The sequence below is a fragment of the Pseudophryne corroboree genome, chromosome 5 (genome assembly GCF_028390025.1).
Source record: "Pseudophryne corroboree isolate aPseCor3 chromosome 5, aPseCor3.hap2, whole genome shotgun sequence".
NCBI lineage: Eukaryota > Metazoa > Chordata > Amphibia > Anura > Myobatrachidae > Pseudophryne > Pseudophryne corroboree.
The window spans coordinates 497,144,414-497,166,362 of NC_086448.1; the positions used below are offsets into that span (position 1 = coordinate 497,144,414).

The 21,949-nt window shown below is 44.2% G+C and overlaps 1 protein-coding gene across 4 annotated transcripts in view; it reads right to left on the bottom strand.

The window, feature by feature from the left end:
- Window positions 1-21,949, bottom strand: part of PIGN (phosphatidylinositol glycan anchor biosynthesis class N) — a 666,839-nt gene that overhangs the window by 131,252 nt on the left and 513,638 nt on the right. The gene's annotated exons all lie outside the window — the stretch shown is intronic.

Consider the following 21,949-nt stretch of genomic DNA (forward strand, 5'->3'; position numbering starts at 1 on the left):
CAGTCTCTGGAATGTGGATAATGGAAGACATTAAGATGAAGCATGTTAGAGAGAAACTTCACAGCAAGAACATCTAAACCTGCATCTAATGTTAAATGCTTGTCGCTAGTCAATCTCCACTAAAATGTTTACAGCAGTGCTAGAAAACGATTTAGAAGTTGTAGGGTATTTTTTACCATTAGTACCTGTTAATGCATTCAGTAGCTAATAATTATTTCAATCCCATCTTGTTGAATCAAATGTGAGCAATAATTTCAGATATAGGCCTGTTCGTAATAGCCTTCGTTTGTAGGAACTGTTGATATAGACCACAGATTTAAAGCAGCAATAATAGTAAAATATTAAATTTTTGCTGCTTTAAAACTACATGCTAAACCTGCTAAATCACTTGCAGGCTATTACATAAGGGCAAATTATTTAAGTTGGATCCACACATTAAGAGATAAGGTTTTATGGATAAAGGATATTTCCTTTAATCTTGTAAAATGTTTTTGTTTTCTTTTTCCCTTTTTGAGAGGCTATAGATGAATATTTTGATTTAGTGTGCCTTGCCTTAAAGTCATCATAGGGGAGCCCATCTCTACGATGTACCAAGCGGGGTGTCTGGGCCTATGCACACGTGCGGTAAACCCTCCGCCGCGTACAGGAGCCATTTTCGGCGGAGAGTTCCTGGGGAACCCTGCCGGAACTACATCCCGCAATGTGTAGCCCACAGTCTACAATGGGCTCCTCCAATTGGGAGATTGTGGGGGCCAATATCGGGAATGCTTTGTATTGTATTGATAGTAACCTATGGGGGATGCAGTTGCAGGGATCAATGGAGGGATCAGAGATATATGCTACGATCCCTACATTCCAGGGATACATAAAATTTTCAGCTAACAGCCGAAAACGGGTGTTTTTGGGGATATAGCCGCAAATACTGATAAATGGGCCCCCATATCTCTTATCACTGTTTAAGTGATGCATATTATACAGCTCTTCACACTAGTTAGAGCAGAGTTCAAACCTAAAGATGACAAGTGGAAGAATAGCCCATATCAACCAATCAAATATACTGTAGCTATCATTATAGAATGTACTCAATAAATGTCAGATAAAATCTGATTGGTGGCTATGGACAAAATATATTAAGAATGTTAGATAAATCTCCCCCTGAGAGATCTGTTTGAAGATGAATGTTCTATGATGTGCTCCAAGAACCCAGTGCCACTATATTTTCCAGTCCATTGTCCTTTAGCAGATGCTTATTTGAATATGGTGCGACATGCCGAAAACTAAATGCACATTGAAATATGTATTGTAATATATACTGCATGTAAAACTGGTTCCAAAAATATGCTAGATTTTAATTACTATACGTACTACTACTAAAATTATTATTATTGCATTATGGAATGATTTTATCTTTTATTTACTCTTACACATTAAATATATACTGTATGTATATAGTACCAGTCAAAAGTTTGGACATCTGACTGAAAGTACGTTTCTCATGATCATAAAGACTCTGTAAACTAACAGTTTATGCTTAAATGTTTGAAATGTTGCATACACAAATAGTTAAATTGATACCAATGTATACATTTCTTTACAAAACAAAAAAAAGTAATGAATATAAGTTGCTGTTTTTTTCAAATGCAGTTTTCATCTACAACATCAGTAAAACCTTGAGGTGGAGAACTTTGATTAAATTATAATTTTTAAAAGCACGCATAATAAATTAGTTCCTTTGAAAATAATTTGTGGAATTGCTTTACTCATTAATGCCTAATGCTAATCGGTAGTGTTATGACAAGGTTGGGTGGGCCTTAAATAGTCCTATTTTATAGAAGGCCACGTTTCTTTTTGTACCAGTCCATCTTGTGTCAAGAACAGCCCAATTTAGCAAAGATAAATGACGGTTCATAATTTAATTACTTTAAGAAATTACACTTTGAAAGTTTCTTCAGATGCAGTTGCAAAAACTATAACGTGCTATGATAAAAGAGGCTCTCATGAAGATCACCAAAGGAAAGGTAGACCAAGAGTTACTGCATACGGTAAGTCTATTAGATCCACCTCATTAAGAATTTGTATAATTAACAAAAACTTAGATTAGCAGGTAAAAATATTCTTCAGTGGTTCAAGCAGCTCAACTCTTGAAAGGAGACTGTGTGAAACAAGTTTTCACAGCAGACTTGCAGCAAAGAAACCACTACTGTGACAAGAAATATGAAGAAGAGACTTGATTGGGCTACGGAAAATACTACATAGCCATCTCACCTTTGATCCCATAAGGACAAATTTAACATTTTTCATTACAAATGCAGAATCTTCCTGAGATGCAGAGTAGGCGAAGGGATAATGGGGCAGATGTATTAACCTGGAAAAGACATAAGGAAGTGATAAACCAGTGATAAATGCAAGGTGATAAACACTCCAGCCAATCAGCTCCCATATGTAAATTAACAGTTAGGAGCTGATTGGCTGGTGCGTTATCACCTTGCACTTAACACTGCTTTATCACTGGTTTATCACTTCCTTATGCCTTGTCCAGGTTAATACATCTACCCCAATGTTTGTATGTGGAGTTCCTAATGTGCTAACCTGGTGACACTGTTGATAATTTATTTTGAATAGAACCTGCATGGGCACAAAAGCATCTGATTTGCTCTTAGTTGGGCTGTCTTTATATCACCAATATAGGCCATTAGCTACAGATGTAGCCACCTTTATCTTGACTGGCTGAGGCGTTTGTCCCGATCGAGCATACGCAGCGTACTGGGGCATAGGGAGGCGCGCCTAGTCACAGAGAGGCGTACCTAATCGCACAGAGGCAGACAGAACATTTGGCGTTACCTTTACGTGTAATACCTGCGATCATCCACCAGATGTCGCTTTTTACAATCACCACTGCGCATGCGTGTGGTCTCCCGTAAAATACAATACTGAAATATATAATGACTTCTTTACTAAAGCGTCTCATTACGCTGCATACAGTTAATACTCATTACGTAAATACTCATACTCATTATTTAATACAGTATATACGGTACAGACGCAAATAGTACAGCATACAGTATATGATCCATCTACAGTACTTTATGAATATGTGAGCGTCCAAGTCCCGCAGAAAAACAACATAAAACCAGTAGTGTACACTGTCGCAAATGGACATGTTAGAAGTTCACTATTGCCTCTTGAGATTAGGAATTTTGTACAGTATGTTAGCGTCCTAATCCCGTAGCCATTACAGCATAATCAAAACCAATGGATTTATTCAACTGTCTGCGGCGAAGTGGTGAAGTGTTCCGCTTCCTATACTCAGAGTCCTGGGGGCGATTCCTAAAGTACGAATGCATGTTAGTTTTTTCCAGACACTTTTTTTTTTTTATTCACATAAACCAGGGCAAAGCTGCAGGAGTGGTTCTACTGTTAAGGTTCTATGCACCGTACAGTACACATACAATTCTGTATCAGGGCAGACTCAATAGAAATGGCTACCACCTATGACTCCTTGCCCCACGGAGGCCCTAGGCTACGGAGCAATTAACAGTCCAGATTTTGCAGGCTATGGGGTAATGTTGAAGGAGCGTCACAATCCCCTAGCTAAAATACACAGGGGCGATAGGAATAAGCGAGGTCTATGCACATTACGGTACACCGGACTCGATCGCATAGCACACTGGCAAAATGGCCACCGCCCCTGAACCCCCACCACATGCCAGGCAGTGCTCGGATATGGAGTTAGAGATGGCATAAGTTTTGCAGGCTACGGGGCAATGCTGAAGGAGCGTCACAATCCCCTAGCCAAAATACACAGGGGCGATAGAGCTAAGCGAGGTCTATGCACATTACGTTACACCGGGCTTGATCGCATAGCAAACTGACAAAACACAAGTTTTACATAAAGCAGGGCAAAGCTGCAGGAGAGTTTCTACTGTCAAGGTTCTATGCACCGTACGGTACACATACAATTCTATAGCAGGGCAAACTCAATTTAAATGGCTACCGCCTGTGACTCCTAGCTCCATGGAGGCACTCGGCTATGGAGCAAGTAACAGCACAGATTTTGCAGGCTACGGGGCAATGCTGAAGGAGCGTCAGAATCCCCTAGCTAAAATACACAGGGGCGACAGGGATAAGCGAGGTCTATGCACATAACGATACACCGGACCACATAGCATCGCAAAGTGACAAAATGTCCGAGGCACGTGAACCCCTGCCTTGTGGCAGCACTCAGCTATGGAGCGAGCAACAGCATAGGTTTTGCAGGCTATGCGGTAATGCTGAAGGAACGTCAGAATCCCCTAGCTAAAATACACAGGGGTGATAGGGATAAGCAAGGTCTATGCACATAACGATACACCGCAAAGTTCCCCATAGTTTTGATTATGCCTTATCTTTGAACACAGTATTTTCCACTGCCTCGCCCTACCCCCATCCCACTTTCCCCTTCCCCCGTGGGAGCCTGCAAAGTACATGCAGTAGACAGGGAGGGAGTTCCGATCAGGTTACAAGACATGTGCAACAGTATACTACTGTATGTAGGAAAATCCCCCGCCCACTCTGATTTATGTGAATCCTGTGTGCACCCTTCCATTGAATGTATAACAAAGAAAAAATAATAATAATAAAGTGAATGTTACAGGAACACATTAAAAAAAAGGTTGGCCCTTCCTTCCCATTGGTGTTGGTTTATGCCTTAGGGGACTCAGACGCTAATACTTGTATTTCAAAAGCACGGTATTTTCCACCGCCTCTCCCTACCCCCATCGCCCTTCCCCCCTGGGAGCCTGCACAGGTCATGCAGTGGACAAGGAGGGAGTTCAGGTCAGGTACAATACACAAATGCCGACGATCTACAGTACTGTGTTGATCAGTTAGTTGCGTCGGAATACACTAATTTATACTCATTACCGCTGTGTATTTGTATATAGCGCAGTGGCAAATGCAGGATTTGCATGGGGGGGTTTCCAGAACTGGGTGGAGCCAATCACAGGGGTGGGGACTGAGGTGACCCAGTATATGCTGGGTCCGTAAAACTAGTGTGTCTGTGTATATTATATATATATATATATATATATATATATACACACATATCTACATATATAGATTTCGCATATACACCTATATATATATATATATATATATATATATACACATACATATATAAATATACATAGCATTTTAAACATGCATACATATATATATATATATATATATATATATATATACAGTACACGTATATATACACATGTATATATATCATATATGTGTGTGTTTATATGTATGTATATACATGTGTATATTTGTATGCACATGGATATATATGTACTATAATTGAAATAAAGTAAACTTTTATTAAGCACGTACAAGTGCCACCAGGAAGACAGCAGGCTGCAGAGGACGCTAGACAGCCATTAATAATACTCATGCAGCAAAAAAAAACAAAACTTTTTTTTTTTGGTGGAGGGGGGTTTCTTGGTGCTTGGAAACCCCCCTGGGTGCGCCACTGTAGTGGAGTGAATCGCTGCTGCAGATTTACTTTGATTTATGTGAAACCTGTGTGTACCCTTTCATTGAATGTATAACAAAGAAAAATAATAATAAAGTGAATGTCACGGGAACATATAAAAAAAAAAAAGGTTGGCACTTTGGGACTCACACCTGGCACTCTCAGCGTGGGAGGTGGGAGCCTTCATAGCTAGGTTGGTATGGAAGGGGAGACAATTAGCTACCGGAGGGTACCAACCACAAGTTTCTGTGACCCCACAAGGCTCATGGCAAGCGTCGGAACCCATGGTGGGTCTGAATTAACAGGCCCATTATAGTCTATGGGAAAATGGGTCCAATTTGCGTACTGATATCTCTGGTTCTGGGTATCCCAGAGACTCAGGACTTGTACCATACAAAAGAGGAGACTCTTGGCTTTCGGGGCAGACCAACCACAAGTTTATGTGACACTGGAAAGGGAAACGTGAAGCAACCGTGTATCGGGTCCTCTCCAGTTGTCTGCCTAGCTTGCACAGGATGCAGGGTTCCTGGCTAGATAGGAAATACTGTACAGAAATGCTAAGCATGGTAATTTGATATCCAGGAACATAGGGAGGAGTTTTTATCTCTCTCCATTATACTTAGAAAAATTATACTTGCCACTGTACGTTACAAGCCCTAATAGAACATACTGTACAGAGATACTTAGTACGGTGATTTGGCATCCAGTTAAAAGCTGTTTGTGCTAATTAGTATACTAGTAGAACATACTGTACAGAGATACTAAGGACGGTGATTTGGCATCTAGGAACTTAGAGGAGCTTTTATCTCTCTCCATTATACATAGAAAGATTAAACGTGCCACTGTACGTTACAAGCTGTTCGTGCTAATTAGTACACTAGAAGAACATACTGGGGACTCGGACTCATACAGTACTTGCATTTCAAAAGCACGGTATATTCCACCGCCGCCCGATAGCCTATTGCCCTTCCCCCCTGGGAGCCTGCACAGGTCATGCAGTAGACAGGGAGGGAGTTATTCACATAAACCAGGGCAAAGCTGCAGGAGCGGTTGTACTGTTAAGGTTCTATGCACCATACGGTACACATACAATTCTGTAGCAGGGCAGACTCAATTGAAATGGCTACCGCCAGTGACTCCTTGCCTCATGGAGACTCTCGGCTATGGAGCAAGTAACAGCACAGATTTTGTAGGTCACGGGGCAATGCTGAAGGAGCGTCAGAATCCCCTAGCTAAAATACACAGGGTCAATAGGGATATGCGAGGTCTATGCACTTAACGATACCCCAGACTCCATTGCATCACAAAGTGACAGAATGTCCAAGGCACATGAACATCCACCTTGTGTCAGCACTCAGCTATGGAGCGAGTGACGGCATAGGTTTTACAGGCTACGGGGCAGTGCTGAAGGAGTGTCGGAATCCCCTAGCTAAAATACACAGGGGCGATAGGGTTAAGCGAGGTCTATGCACATAATGCTACAAGGCGGGGGTTCATGTGCCTCGGACATTTTTTCACTTTGTGATGCAATGGGGTCTGGTGTATCGTTATGTGCATAGACCTCGCTTATCCCTATCGATCCTGTGTATTTTAGCTAGGGGATTCTGACGCTCCTTCAGCATTGGCCCGTTCTTTGAACACTGTATTTTCCACTGCCTCGCCCTACCCCCATCCCACTTTCCCCTTCCCCCCTGGGAGCCTGCACAGTTCATGCAGTAGACAGGTAGGGAGTTCCGATCAGGTTACAAGACAAGATTTATGTGAAACCTGTGTGCACCCTTCCATTGAATGTATAACAAAGAAAAAAATTATAATAAAGTGAATGTCACGGGAACTCGGACGCTCATACAGTACATGTATTTCAATAGCACGGTGTTTATGCATTGTACATACTTCCTTTTACACAATTAGTTGTGTCTCCATACACAATCTTGCGTCTGCATACACAAGTGTTTTAACATGTTCGTTTGTGTCTGTATAAACTATTTATATTGAGAACTCTCACCGTCTGACCATTGGTCACCATCTATTAACATTACAGTCGTCACTGACCATTTGCCAGAGCTGTAGATCAATCCGCCACTATACGATCGAAAGTACTGGATTAGTGGAGCATTAGCCACCCAGTGGTGGAGATGTGTAATGCATGCTGAGTATCTAGAATCGCCTCAACGCGCCTGCCTGTGATTAAACTCAGCAAGCTAAGCTATTGCCTTAGCATGACTAAACGTCCGTCTAGGCGGAGAATCGGTCAAGATAAAGGTGGCTACATCTGTATGTAACCCAGGCTGTGTAACTACTTGACAAAGGAGACTGATGGAGTGATCCAGTTACCTTGTCTAGACCTTATAGAGATGGGTAGGCAATTTGGACTGGAAAGTGAAGTTCTTAGTATATATGGCGACTCATTCAGAACTGTTGGAAAAGCATCCCATGGGACTACCTCATAAAGTTGGTTTAGCATATGGCAAGACAGGGCAAAGCTGTTACATAGGCAAAGGGTGGCTACTTCGAAGACTCTAAAATTTAAGATTCAATTAAGTTTTACTTTTGTCTACCATTTTTCTAAATACTGCATAATTTCTTTTGTGCTATTTCATAGTCTTGATGCATTTATTATTATTATTAGTATGGAAAGTATTAAAAACAAAGAAAAACAAGTCTTTTAAGTAGGTTACAGGACATGCTTGTATGCTGTACTTTTAAGGTATGTTTCACTGTGGGCACATACAGTATGATATTACTTCTGTTCCTGCATCACAAGTAAGAGATTGTAAAGTGTTTGGAGATGGAACTTTCCAGAAGTCAAGCTGCATGAAATTAATTTAATATATCCAGCTTGTTTTGTGCACATAGTAGTTATCACAATTTATAGCATCTTAAAAGAATATAGTTTGTAATCAGGGGCTGGCTGGGCAGGGGGCAGAGTACCATCTGCCCCCCGGGCCAGTGCAATTTAAGTGTTCCAGATCCGTCTGACTGCGAAGGCAGGCAGTGGATGCTCCCACTTCTCCTGGCCACTGCTTAGCTTGAGACAGATAAAGAGTAACACAGGTGTGAGATTTGTTGTAAACTCAACCCCTACAGTGGTGTCTGCTTATGAATATATTGTGCAACACGAATATTGATGAATAAAAAAGAGAATATTTATTGAATGGTAATAACCCTAAGCAAGTATTTTGATGCTACTGTGGGCAAAATAAAGGAAATAAAGATCATTGATGTAGGGAAAATAGAAGAAATCTTTGAAAAATAAAACTTGAAAGGTGCAAGTCTGCACTATATCAATTAAACAGTGAAAATGAGGGAAAATGCAGATATGATCATGAGTTATAAGTCATAAATGTTGTCACTTGTGATGGATTCTTCACATGTGCTCTGTCTGTATACCACTACAGCTGGTAATGAGTCTTTAAGTCTTATCAACTGATGCGGACTCTAAAATGAGGCATAAACTGATGAATGGGTTAAAGAAAATTAAATCAAAAGGTCCTAGTTCTAACCGGACTGTGATTGTCCTTGTAAGTCTCTTTACAGATAGAGGACGGCGTCCCGTACCTCTAACGTTTGCGGGCAAGTGATGGTGCACTGTCGTGTGCGGCCGTGAGATAAGGGGCACAGGTGCGGGTGGGCTGCGGGATCTCCGGGCTGCTCCGGATTGACTTACCCCTCTGCGTCCGTGCCTTCCCGCGGTTCGTCCTTTTATGGATCTCCCCGTGAGTTGGCTCCGTGCACCGGGTTAGGTCATTGTCGGGGGAGAGGGTGCTCTGCCTGCAGGGTCTTAATGGAACCTGCGGCTGGGACACACTTCTCCACTACGGAGAATCACCTGCGGGATCCTCTTTCTGCCAGTCCGTCTGTGCGGCTTACCGGTGACTTGTCAGCGCCGTTGCTCTCGATCTTTTCTTGCACTTTGCCGCTGTCTGTTGATGTGGATTGGGTCTCCTATATTCTCCAACGCGTTTCAACCGATTTGGTCTTCCTCTGGGAGTCTTTGCAGTGATCGGGCTGTGTCTGGAGTTAAATAGCAGGATGGCGGGATTCTCTGCTATTCGTCCATTGTTCCAAGAATTTTATTGGATGTTGGAACTGTCAATCTGTCGTATGAGGGGAGAACCTTTGTGGAATGGGATTTGCTTCATTTCCTGCTGTGAGCACAATTAAGGCTTAATTGCCTAGTCCTGTGGTAGATGTTGGATTAAACTAAATTTAGATAAAATTGGTGAAATGGAAGAAGCACCTGTGTTTATACACCAGCTGGGAATGCTAATGATGAAACAGAAAATAAAAATAAAATAAAATATCGATAAAGATCTTAATGGAATATAAATATATATCTGATATAAATGCTGAATATAGACTGGAAAATGATGGTGATGTTGGTAAAATAAATAAAAGTAAAAATAAAAATAAATATAAATAATAAATATAAAAATAAAATGAAATAAAAATAGAATAAAATCAAGAAGAATCAAATACAGGTTGAGTATCCCATATCCAAATATTCCGAAATACGGAATATTCCGAAATACGGACTTTTTTGAGTGAGGGTGAAATAGTGAAACCTTTGTTTTTTGATGGCTCAATGTACACAAACTTTGTTTAATACACAAAGTTATTAATAATATTGTATTAAATGACCTTCAGGCTGTGTGTATAAGGTGTATATGAAACATAAATGAATTGTGTGAATGTACACACACTTTGTTTAATGCACAAAGTTATAAAAAATATTGGCTAAAATGACCTTCAGGCTGTGTGTATAAGGTGTATATGTAACATAAATGCATTCTGTGCTTAGACTTAGGTCCCATCACCATGATATCTCATTATGGTATGCAATTATTCCAAAATACGGAAAAATCCGATATCCAAAATACCTCTAGTCCCAAGCATTTTGGATAAGGGATACTCAACCTGTATATATATATAACAAGCTCAAGTAATGTGAAGCGATGTAAAATTAGCTTGAACCTGAATAAAAATGTAGTACAGATGAGTGTATTGGTAATACTTGGGTATCCATCTGATGAGATATCTGAATTAACTAATATATTGTGTTGAGAGTCCAAAGTCTCAATTATAGCTGTTTTTGGATCTCAGTTATAGCTGTTTTTGGATCCTACTTGCAGATGATAGATCTAACTTCATTATCAAGGTTTAACCCTTTCGGTGCCAATGTTCCTAAAGCAATTATGGTGCGCAGTTCTTCTTTGTTGATTCTCTGTATATAATCCCCTCCTCTCCAGTTCTTTTTCACCTCTTTCAGTCCTGTGAATTTTAGTAATGTGGGATTTGAATCGTGATGGTCCCTAAAATGTAAGGAATGCGGGTGATCAGCTGTTTTCTACTTATATTACGGATATGCTCGTTATTCGAGTCTTTAGTGGTCTGATGGTTCTTCCTACATATTGGAGGTGACACGGGCACTCTAAAAGATATATGATGCCTTTGCTGTGGCAGGTGATTCTGTCTTTAATTTTGTATATGTAGGAATTGGTGGTGGATCTCTTGGTGACGGTTGGTAGTGTACTTCTCGCTTTTGTCACTTGGCAGCTTGAACATGTCCCACAGTGATAAAAAACCCCTTTCTTTTGCGTACCATCTATTGTGGTTTGTATCAGGTTAGATGGGGGTATGTAACTGTGTGTGAGTTTCTTCCTAATATCAGGTGCCTTTCGATAGATGACCTTTGGATTCGGGGGTAGAACTTCTGCTAAGATGTCATCCTGTAGTACTATTGGCCAATGTTTTTTTATGATCTTTTTTATCTGGTGGGCTTGGTCTGAGTATTGTGTGATGAATAATGGATCTTCAGTTTGCGTTCTCTGCCTGGGTTTCTCTTTATATGTCAAAAGTGAGGATCTATCAATCTTTTTGACCTGTTCGAATGCTGTTTGTAGTCTCAAGGTGGGAACTTTGTGGTCAGCGGTGAGGTTACTTTCGGTCAACCGCTGACCGCAAAGTTCCCACCATTGGTTACAATGGAGCGCATAGGCGCGTCATTGTATCACTGCCGTGTGCTGCCTGACAGACACTACAGGAGCACACAGCCAATCAGGAGGGTGCCACGACGTGGCGCGCCCTGATTGGCTGAAGGAACCCTCTTAGACAGAAGTCAGGGGGGGTTCCTGGCAGTCGGGGAAAGGGGTCCCATGTGAAAACATGGGGCCCCTTTCAGTGCGTGGTCGGGTGTCCGTTTTTTTATTTTGCAAAGTACGTGGATTACAAAAAGAACAGAAGAGGACCGATCTACACTGGATTATGTGAGTAAAATTTTTCCCACAGGTACCCCATGGATTCTACATGGAGAAGAGGACCGACCCTCGTGTGAACATAGGTAAGTATGTATGTTTGGAGGTGTTGATGTATGTAATAAACTTTTACTTTCAAGGTGTGTGTCTCCTGTTTTTATTGGGGTATTTTTTTAGTAGTAGTACTACAGGTACCAGCGGCCCCGGTTTTCCTCCGCATGCTGGTACTTGTGGTTCTCCAAGTACCAGCTTGCGGGGGAGGCTTGCTGGGACTTGTAGTACTGCTACTAAAAACAATATTCACATTTTGACAAAAAGGCTATCAGCCCCCCATCCGCCGCCCTTGGATGGGGGGACAGCCTCGGGCTTCACCCCTGGCCCTTGGGTGGCTGGAGGGGGGGACCCCTTGATTTAAGGGGTTCCCACTCCTCCAGGGTACCCCGGCCAGGGGTGACTAGTTGGGTATGTAATGCCAGGGCCGCAGGGACCAATATAAAAGTGTCCCCCGGCTGTGGCATTATGTATCTGGCTAGTGGAGCCCGGTGCTGGTTTCAGAAATACGGGGGACCCCTACGCTTTTTGTCCCCCGTATTTTTGGAACCAGGACCAGGCGCAGAGCCCAGTGCTGGTTGATTAAATATGGGGGAACCCCTGTCATTTCCCCCCCCATATTTTTTCAACCAGGACCGGCACAAAGAGCCCGTGGCTGGTTTTGCTTAGGAGGGGGGACCCTACGCATTTTTTTTCAACAAATTTAACACTTTCCCACCCCTTCCCACTGATAAACATGCACGGATCTCATGGATCCGTGCATGCCTATCAGAACACGGTAAAAAAAAGCAGGTCTGTTTTATTTTAGCACTTTTTTACGATTTGTATTTTTTCACGGCAGTGTTTGGCTATTGCCGGCAGTGTTTGTGAATTACACTTTTTAGTAAATTACCAAGTTCTACCAAATTACAGGCGTATTTGACCGATTGTGTATTCATTCGTAATTTTTTTCTTTGAGTTCCAAAAAAATACGAATGCCCTCATCACTGCCGTGATTTGAGTTTAGTAAATTCCCGAGATGACACTTTGAAGAAAAAACACCATCTTGGTCAAAATCGGGAGCTTAGTAAATTTTCCCTATATATATTAGTTAATTCAGATATCCCATCAGATGGAAACCCAAGTATTACCAATACACTCATCTGTACTACATTTTTATTCAGGTTCAAGCTAATTTTACATCGCTTCACATTACTTGAGCTTGTTATATATATATTTGATTCTTCTTGATTTTATTCTATTTTTATTTCATTTCATTTTATTTTTATATTTATATTTATTATTTATATTTATTTTTATTTTTACTTTTATTTATTTTACCAACATCACCATCATTTTCCAGTCTATATTCAGCATTTATATCAGATATATATTTATATTCCATTAAGGTCTTTATCGATATTTTATTTTATTTTTATTTTCTGTTTCATCATTAGCATTCCCAGCTGGTGTATAAACACAGGTGCTTCTTCCATTTCACCAATTTTATCTAAGTTTAGTTTAACCCAACATCTACCACAGGACTAGGCAATTAAGCCTTAATTGTGCTCACAGCAGGAAATGAAGCTAATCCCATTCCACAAAGGTTCTCCCCTCATACGACAGATTGACAGTTCCAACATCCAATAAAATTCTTGGAACAATGGACGAATAGCAGAGAATCCCGCCATCCTGCTATTTAACTCCAGACACAGCCCGATCACTGCAAAGACTCCCAGAGGAAGACCAAATCGGTTGAAACGCTGTGGGGAATATAGGAGACCCAATCCACATCAACAGACAGCGGCAAAGTGCAAGAAAAGATCGAGAGCAACGGTGCTGAAAGTCACCGGTAAGCCGCACAGACGGACTGGCAGAAAGAGGATCCCGCAGGTGAGTCTCCGTAGTGGAGAAGTGTGTCCCAGCCGCAGGTTCCGTTCAGACCCTGCAGGCAGAGCACCCTCTCCCCCGACAACGACTAACCGGCGCACGGAGCCAACTCACGGGGAGATCCGTAAAAGGACGAACCGCGGGAAGGCACGGATGCAGAGAGGTAAGTCAGTCCGGAGCAGCCCGGAGATCCCGCAGCCCACCCGCACCTGTGCCCTCTATCTCACGGCCGCAACGACAGTGCACCATCACTTGCCCCCAAACGTTAGAGGTACGGGACGCCGTCCTCTATCTGTAAAGAGACTTACAAGGACAATCACAGCCCGGTTAGGACTAGGACCTTTTGATTTAATTTTCTTTAACCCGTTCATCAGTTTATGCCTCATTTTAGAGTCAGCATCAGTTGATAAGACTTAAAGACTCATTACCAGCTGTAGTGGTATACAGACAGAGCACCTGTGAAGAATCCATCACAAGTGACAACATTTATGACTTATAACTCATGATCATATCTGCATTTTCCCTCATTTTCACTGTTTAATTGATATAGTGCAGACTTGAACCTTTCAAGTTTTATTTTTCAAAGATTTCTTCTATTTTCCCTACATCAATGATCTTTATTTCCTTTATTTTGCCCACAGTAGCATCAAAATACTTGCTTAGGGTTATTACCATTCAATAAATATTCTCTTTTTTATTCACCAATATTCGTGTTGCACAATATTTTCATAAGCAGACACCACTGTAGGGGTTGAGCGCTGTTAGGCTTAGCAGACACTTTGTGTAGTAGTAAGAGGGTAAGGACACCTTAACGTTAACAAGCAGCAACATCCCTAACAGTACAGATTCATCACCACAGTGCGCAGATTACCCCTGGTATTATTGTTGTAAACTCACACCTAAATAAATGTATGCACAGTATATAGGTACTGCCTGCTAATTCATTAACTATCCAAACTACACTCACATTATACAAGCCAAACCCCCAACATTACTGTCATGCCCATTTCTCTTACGTCCTAGAGGATGCTGGGGCCCACATTAGTACCATGGGGCATAGACGGGTCCCTTGGGAGCCATGGGCACTTTAAGAGTTTAATAGTGTGGGCTGGCTACTCCCTCTATGCCCCTCTTACCAGACTCAGTTTAGAAAATGTGCACGTAGGAGCCGGTCACAGCTAGGGGAGCTCCTAGGAGTTTTTCTAGTTTTATTGTTTTTCTAAGAGTGTTAGGTACAGTGAGACTGCTGGCAACAGCCTCCCTGCTTCGTGGGACTTAGGGGGGGAGTAGGAACCAACTCTAGAAGTTAATGGTTCGCTATCTCCGCTGACAGGACACTGAGCTCCTGAGGGTGCTGATCGCAAGCCCACGAGGTGACCGCTCACTCCCGCAGAACGGCCGCCACCCCCTAACAGAGCCAGAAGATAGAGTGGTGAGTATGACGCCGGCGGCCCGGGAAGCGGGTCGCCAGTGGGAATAGCGGCACAAGGGTGGGAGCGCAGCTCTGACAGGCTGCGCTCCGGAAGGCTCAGCGGCTCTTGGTGTACGGCGCTGTGAGGGGCGTCCTGGGCCAGCGCAACATACCCTACACTGATCACATATGCTAACAGGGGCTAATCCCACAGTTAGCAGCACAAAACCTCAGGCCAGTATAATCTATAAAGTGCGGGAAGACGCGCCATTACAGGGGGCGGGGGTTCTCCTCAGAGCGGATCCAGCACTCACCAGTGCCATTTTTTCCCTGCAGATCACACTGAAGAGACGCTGACAGGGATCGCTGCCCTCCACATAACTCCACCATATCTCTGCGGTACCAGTGTGTTATAAGACAGGAGGGGAGAGTGTTATAATCACTGTTTAATCCTATTAAGGTTATTCAGTCAGCGCCGGCCGTTAGTGTATAACTGCCTACTGGGGCGCTGTGTGGCTGGCTCCTTACACTCTGTGACTCTCTGAAGGTACTCTGGGGGAAACTGTGTCTGCATTTTCCTGTGTGTGTGTGTGTGTGTGTGTGTGTGTGTGTGTGTGTGTGTGTGTGTGTGTGTTTATATATCTCACATAAGCATGTCTAGGGACTCTGTATCTTGTGCTGCAGAGTGTGTATCTTCTCCTGAAGAGTCTATTCCATGTGCTCAGGGCTGCAATATGCTGTCTCAGCATTCTGAATCCGAACCCCCATGGGTGGATTCTATTAGGAGGATGATATCCCAGGTTTTTATCTTGGATAGCTCAAAATGAGACTGAATCACAGGTTTTGAGAAAGTCTGTTGAGTTTTTGTCGTATTCAGCTCCAGCTGCCTCCTCATCAAAAGCCCCTATTGCATACCCAAAGAAGCGTGCTCTTGCTCAGATAATGCAAGCTGACACGGATACCGACTCTGATACAGGGGACGGTGATGGGGATATGCAAGGGGGAGATGCATCCCTTGCAATGGGGGTGCAACTTATGATTGAGGCTATTAGGGACATTTTACACATTACTGATAAGGTAACTGAGCAGGTAGAGGAGGTTTACTTTACAGACAATAAGAAAACCTCCCTTACATTCGCTACGTCTAAGGAATTCTATTAGGGGGATGATATCCCAGATTTAATCTCGGATAGCTCAAAATGAGACTGAATCACAGGTTTTGAGAAAGTCTGTTGAGTTTTTGTCATTTGAAATATCCTGGGAAAACCCAGAGAAAAAGTTCCAGATCCCAAAAAGGGTTCTCATTGCTTTTCCTTTCCCTGAGGAGGACAGGAGGATCTGTAGTAGACGCTTCTGTATCTAGATTGTCTAAAAAGGTGGTTTAACCTGTCCCTGGGTCCACTGCTTTAAAAGAGTAAAGTGGTCAGGCACATTACTAGGGGAATTAGATACTATGGATAGAAGTGACATTGAATTGTTTTTACGTCTCATACAGGATTCTGCAGGTTTCATGGTGGAGGCCATGAAGGACCTTAGCCATCTTAATGCGGGGCTTTTACCATGGCTGTTTCGGCATGCAGGGGGTCTGCGGATACGGAATCCATGAAAAGTGTGGAGAACCTATCCTTCACAGGTCAGGCTCTGTTTGGGGAAGCATTAGATGCGTGGATCTCCACGGCAACTGCGGGTAAATCAACCTTTCTTCCCTCAGCAACAACGCCGACCAGGAAATCTTATCCTGCATCTACAATGCAGTCCTTTTGGACCGCAAAAGTTAAAAAGTCCAATTCCCCTTCCACTTTCTTTAGAGGAGGTCGGGGAAAATCCAGAAAACCTGCACCAACAGGTTCCCAGGAACAGAAACCTGGTTCTGCTTCCTCAAAATTCTCGGCATGACGGTGGACCTCCCAGCCTGGAGATCGGGCAGGTGTGAGCAAGACTAAGAAAATTCAGTCACGTCTGGGCGTCATCATGCCTGGACCCCTGGGTACAAGATATTGTTACCCAGGGGTAAAGACTGGAGTTTCAAGAACTCCCACCTCACAGATTCTTCAAATCAGGCTGACCAGCTTCGCTGACAGAAAGTGCTATCCTACAGGAGGCCATTCAAAGATTGCTAAAGTCAAAAGTCATTGTTCCAGTTTCACCTCACCTAACAAACAAGGGTTATTACTCAAACCTGTTTGTGGTACCGAAACCGGATGGTTCGGTCAGGCCGATATTGAACCTAAAGTCATTGAACCCTTATTTGAGGGAATTCAAATTCAAGATGGAGTCTCTGAGAGCGGTGATCTCAGGTCTGGAGGAGGGGGAATTTCTAGTATGCATACCTTCACATCCCGATCTGGCCGCCTCACCAGACTTATCTAAGATTTGCGCTACTGGACTGTCACTATGAGTTCAAGGCACTGCTGTTTGGCCTCTCCACGGCACAGAGGGTGTTCACCAAGGTCACGGCGAAGATGATGCTACTCATCCGCAAGCAGGGTGTGAACATAATTCCTTATCTGGATGATCTGCTGATAAAAGCGTCTTCCAGGGAGAAGCTGTTACAGAGCATTGTTCTCTCAACTCAACTACTCCAGGATCATGGATGGATCCTGAATCTTCCAAAGTCGCATTTGGAGCCGACAAGGAGACTGTCCTTCCTGGGGATGATCCTCGACACTGAAGTACAGAGGGTGTTTCTGCTGGCGGAGAAAGCGTTGGTAATACAAACAATGGCCCGGGATGTCCTGAAGCCAGCCTGGGTATCGGTTCATCAGTGCATTCGCCTTCTGGGGAAGATAGTTGCCTCCTACGAGGCTCTACAGTATTGAAGATTTCATGCACGGTCTTTCCAACTGGCTATCCTGGACAAATGGTCGGGATCTCATCTTCACATACACCAGAGGACCCGTCTGTCGCCGAAAGCCAGAATTTCACTCATCTGGAGGCTACAAACTTTTCACCTACTAGAGGGCCGCAGGTTCAGGATTCAGAATTGGATCCTTCTAACCATGGATGCAAGTCTCAGAGTTTGGGGAGCAGTCACCCAGGGGTAAAACTTCCAAGGAAGGTGGTCAAGTCTGGAATCCATCCTTCCAATAAACATTCTGAAACTAAGGGCCGTGTACAATGGTCTTCTACAAGCAGCACATCTTCTAAAAGATCAGGCCATTCAAGTTCAGTCGGACAATGTAACGACGGTGGCCTACATAAACCAACAGGGAGAAACGAAGAGCAGAGCTGCAATGTCAGAGGTAACAAGAATCCTCCTCTGGGCAGAAAAGCACGCAGTGGCGCTGTCAGCAATCTTCATTCCGGGAGTGGACAACTGGGAAGCGGACCTCCTCAGCAGACGCTATCTCCATCCAGGTGAGTGGGGCCTCCACCCGGAGGTGTTCATGGAGGTGACAGGTCTTTGGGGCGTACCTCACATAGACATGATGGCCTCCCACCTCAACAAGAAGATTTGGAGGTACTGTTCCAGGTCGAGAGACACACAGGCAGTGGTGGTGGACACCCTGGTAACTCCTTGGGTGTTCAAGTCCGTGTATGTGTTTCCTCCACTTCCACTCATATCAAGGATTCTCAAACTAATAAAAAGAACAAGGGTTCAGGCACTTCTCATTGCTCCGGACTGGCCAAGAAGGGCTTGGTACGAGGATCATCTGGAGTTACTGCTGGAAGATCCGAGGCCTCTTCCTCTTCGCGAAGACCTTCTGCAACAGGGGCCGTTCGCCTATCAAGACTTACCACGGCTACGTTTGACGGCATGGAGGTTGAACGCCAGATCTTAGCTCAGAAGGGCATTCCGAATGAGGTTATTCCTACCCTGATACAGGCTAGGAAAGGAGTAACATCTAAACACTACCATCACATTTGGAAAAAGTACGTGTCTTGGTGTGAATCCAAGAAGTTTCCTACGGTGGAGTTTCAACTAGGACGGTTTCTCCTCTTTCTACAAGCAGGTGTGGATGTGGGCCTGCGTCTGGGCTCCATAAAAGTCCAGATTTCGGCCTTGTCCATTTTCTTTAAGAATCAATTGGCTGCCCTCCCTGAGGTTCAGACTTTCTTGTAGGGGGTTCTGCATATTCAGCCTCCCTTTGTGCCTCCTACGGCACCTTGGGATCTTAATGTGGTGCTGAAGTTTCTGCAGTCGGATTGGTTCGAGCCTGTACAGGAGGTTGATGTCAAGTTTGTTACTTGGAAAGTGGTCACACTATTGGCATTAGCATCTGCTAGACGTGTGTCAAAATTGGTTGCTTTGTCCTGCAAGAGCCCCTACTTGATTTTCCATGAAGATAGAGCTGAGCTTAGGACACGTCAGCAATGTCTTCCGAATGTTGTGTCGGCTTTTCATATCAACCAACCTATTGTGGTGCCAGTGGCTACTGTCTCCTCAATCACCTCAAAGTGCTTGGATGTTGTGAGGGCTTTGAAGATTTATGTGAAGAGAACTTCTCGTCACAGAAAGTCGGACGCTCTGTTTGTCCTTTATGATCCCAACAAAGTTGGGTGTCCTGCTTCTAAGCAGACAATTTCTCGCTGGATCAGGTTCACTATCCAGCATGCTTATTCTACGGCAGGCTTGCCGTATCCAAGATCTGTTAAGGCCCACTCTACTCGTAAAGTGGGTTCTTCCTGGGAGGCTGCCCTGGGTGTCTCGGCTTTACAACTTTGCAGAGCAGCTACTTGGTCTGGGTTGAACATGTTTGCTAAGTTCTACAAGTTCGATACTTTGGCCTCTGAGGACCTCAAGTTTGGTCACTCAGTGTTGCAGGAGCCCTACGTGCTCTCCTTCCCGTACTGAGAGCTTTGGTACATCCACATGATACTAATGTGGACCCCAGCATCCTCTAGGATGTAAGAGAAAATAGGATTTTAATTACCTACCGGTAAATCCTTTTCTCGTAATCCGTACAGGATGCTGGGCGCCCGCACAGCGCTTTGTTTTCCTGCATTATTACTTGGTTAAGTACTGCGTTATTATTTGGTTAAGTACAGCATTGTTACTTGGTTAAGTACTGTTGTTCAGCCATTTCTGAATTGTTTCAAGCTGATTAGCTTGGCTTTCTGTTATGTGTGTATCTCACCACTATCTGTGTATTTCCTTCTCTCAAAGTATGTCCGTCTCCTCGGGCACAGTTTCTAGACTGAGTCTGGTAGGAGGGGCATAGAGGGAGGAGCCAGCCCACACTATTAAACTCTTAAACTGCCCATGGCTCCCAAGGTACACATCTATACCCCAGGGTACTAATGTGGACCCAGCATCCTCTACGGACTACGAGAAAAGGATTTAACGGTAGGTAATTAAAATCCTATTTTTTCATTGCATTCCCTGTAAAAGTTGGGCCACTTGATTGAGTCTGCCCCAGGATGAAAGTTTCCAGCAAGCACCTATTTGTAATCCTGAAAAATAATTTAATTCACTATAATGATTAATCAGAAAATAATTTGTGAAGATTAACTGGTGTTGATAAAGTGTAACACTTTACAAGCAAACTGTAGGATGTACTTTATTCATCTAGATCAGCAGTCGCCCGACAGGTAGCTCGCCGCCGCAATCCAGATAGCTCGACCCCCGGCATCCTGCTGCATTACCTCAGGAGGAGTCCTTGTTTGACTTCCCTGAGCCCGTCTTTCTGTATGTCCGTGGCACTCCCCTGCACTTCCATCCGTGGCTCTCCTCCACCTCAGATCTAGAAAATGCTAGAGGTCATGCTTGTCCTCTAGGATACGACTTGGATCACAGCGCTATAGCGATACCCGGAAGTTCCGGGAGATTTAGCGCGGGGAGAAGATGCAGCTTCTGCAAAGCTGCATCCTCTGCCCTGACACCCCCTCTGACAATGAGCATTGCACCCACTGCCTGTAACCCCACTATCAATGGGCATTACACCTAGACACTGAAACCCGTGGCAACGAGCATTACACCCAGAGTTTGACATCCCAGTAACTGAGCATTACACCCAGATCCTGACTCCCGTGGCAACGAGCATTACACCCAGAGCCTGACACCCCTGTCAATGAGCATTACACCCAAAGCCTGAAACCCGTGGCAACAAGCATTACACCCAAAGTCTAAAACCCGTGGCAATGAGCATTACATCCAGAGCCTGACACCCGTTGCAACTAGCATGACACCCAGAGCATGAAACCCTGGCAGTGAGAGCATGACACCAATAACAACGAGAATAACACTGTGGCCAGAGACCCTTGTGGCCACATGGTTAATGGTGGCCACGGCACTTAAGAGGTTAACCCTTAAGTGCCCGGTACCATTACACAGGACAATGGGCACTTGGCGCCACTTTTAAAATGCACAGACGCTAGGCGCCATCTTTAAATGTCATGTGTGCTGACGCCGTGTGTTTAGAAACGTTTATTTATGCAGTGCCGCAGTCCCGGACCTCTCCGGCGACAGCGGCAGTGAGGGAGCTGCTGCAGCTGGGGGAGACAAGTCCCGGAGCTGCAGGGCTGTGCGTGCCGCCTCTGGGGAGTGGGAGCTCCGCTCCCAGCACACCAGCATCAGGAGTGGACAAGGAAGCATGTGCTGCTCAGCTCCGCAGCTGTGAGTCCAGAACATCCGGCTCCCGGTTTGTGGCGCCAGAGGAGAGAACAGACACTGCCGCCCAGGGTGCGCCGCTCATGGGGGACCAGGCTAGCCAGCTCCCTAGCAGCGGGGGGTACATAGGGAGATGGGCGCTGAGGTCTGGGAGCTATGCTCCCGGCACCTCAGCGCTGCAAGGAGGCACAGAACCGCGGCAGCCGATATGAGCGTCCCGAGCCACCGGGTTTCAAAAGGGGGGGTGCACCACAGCCTCAGATCGGGGGGCTGCGGCAAGGCAGCAATTTCAACCACACTGGGTGGTGGGGGCC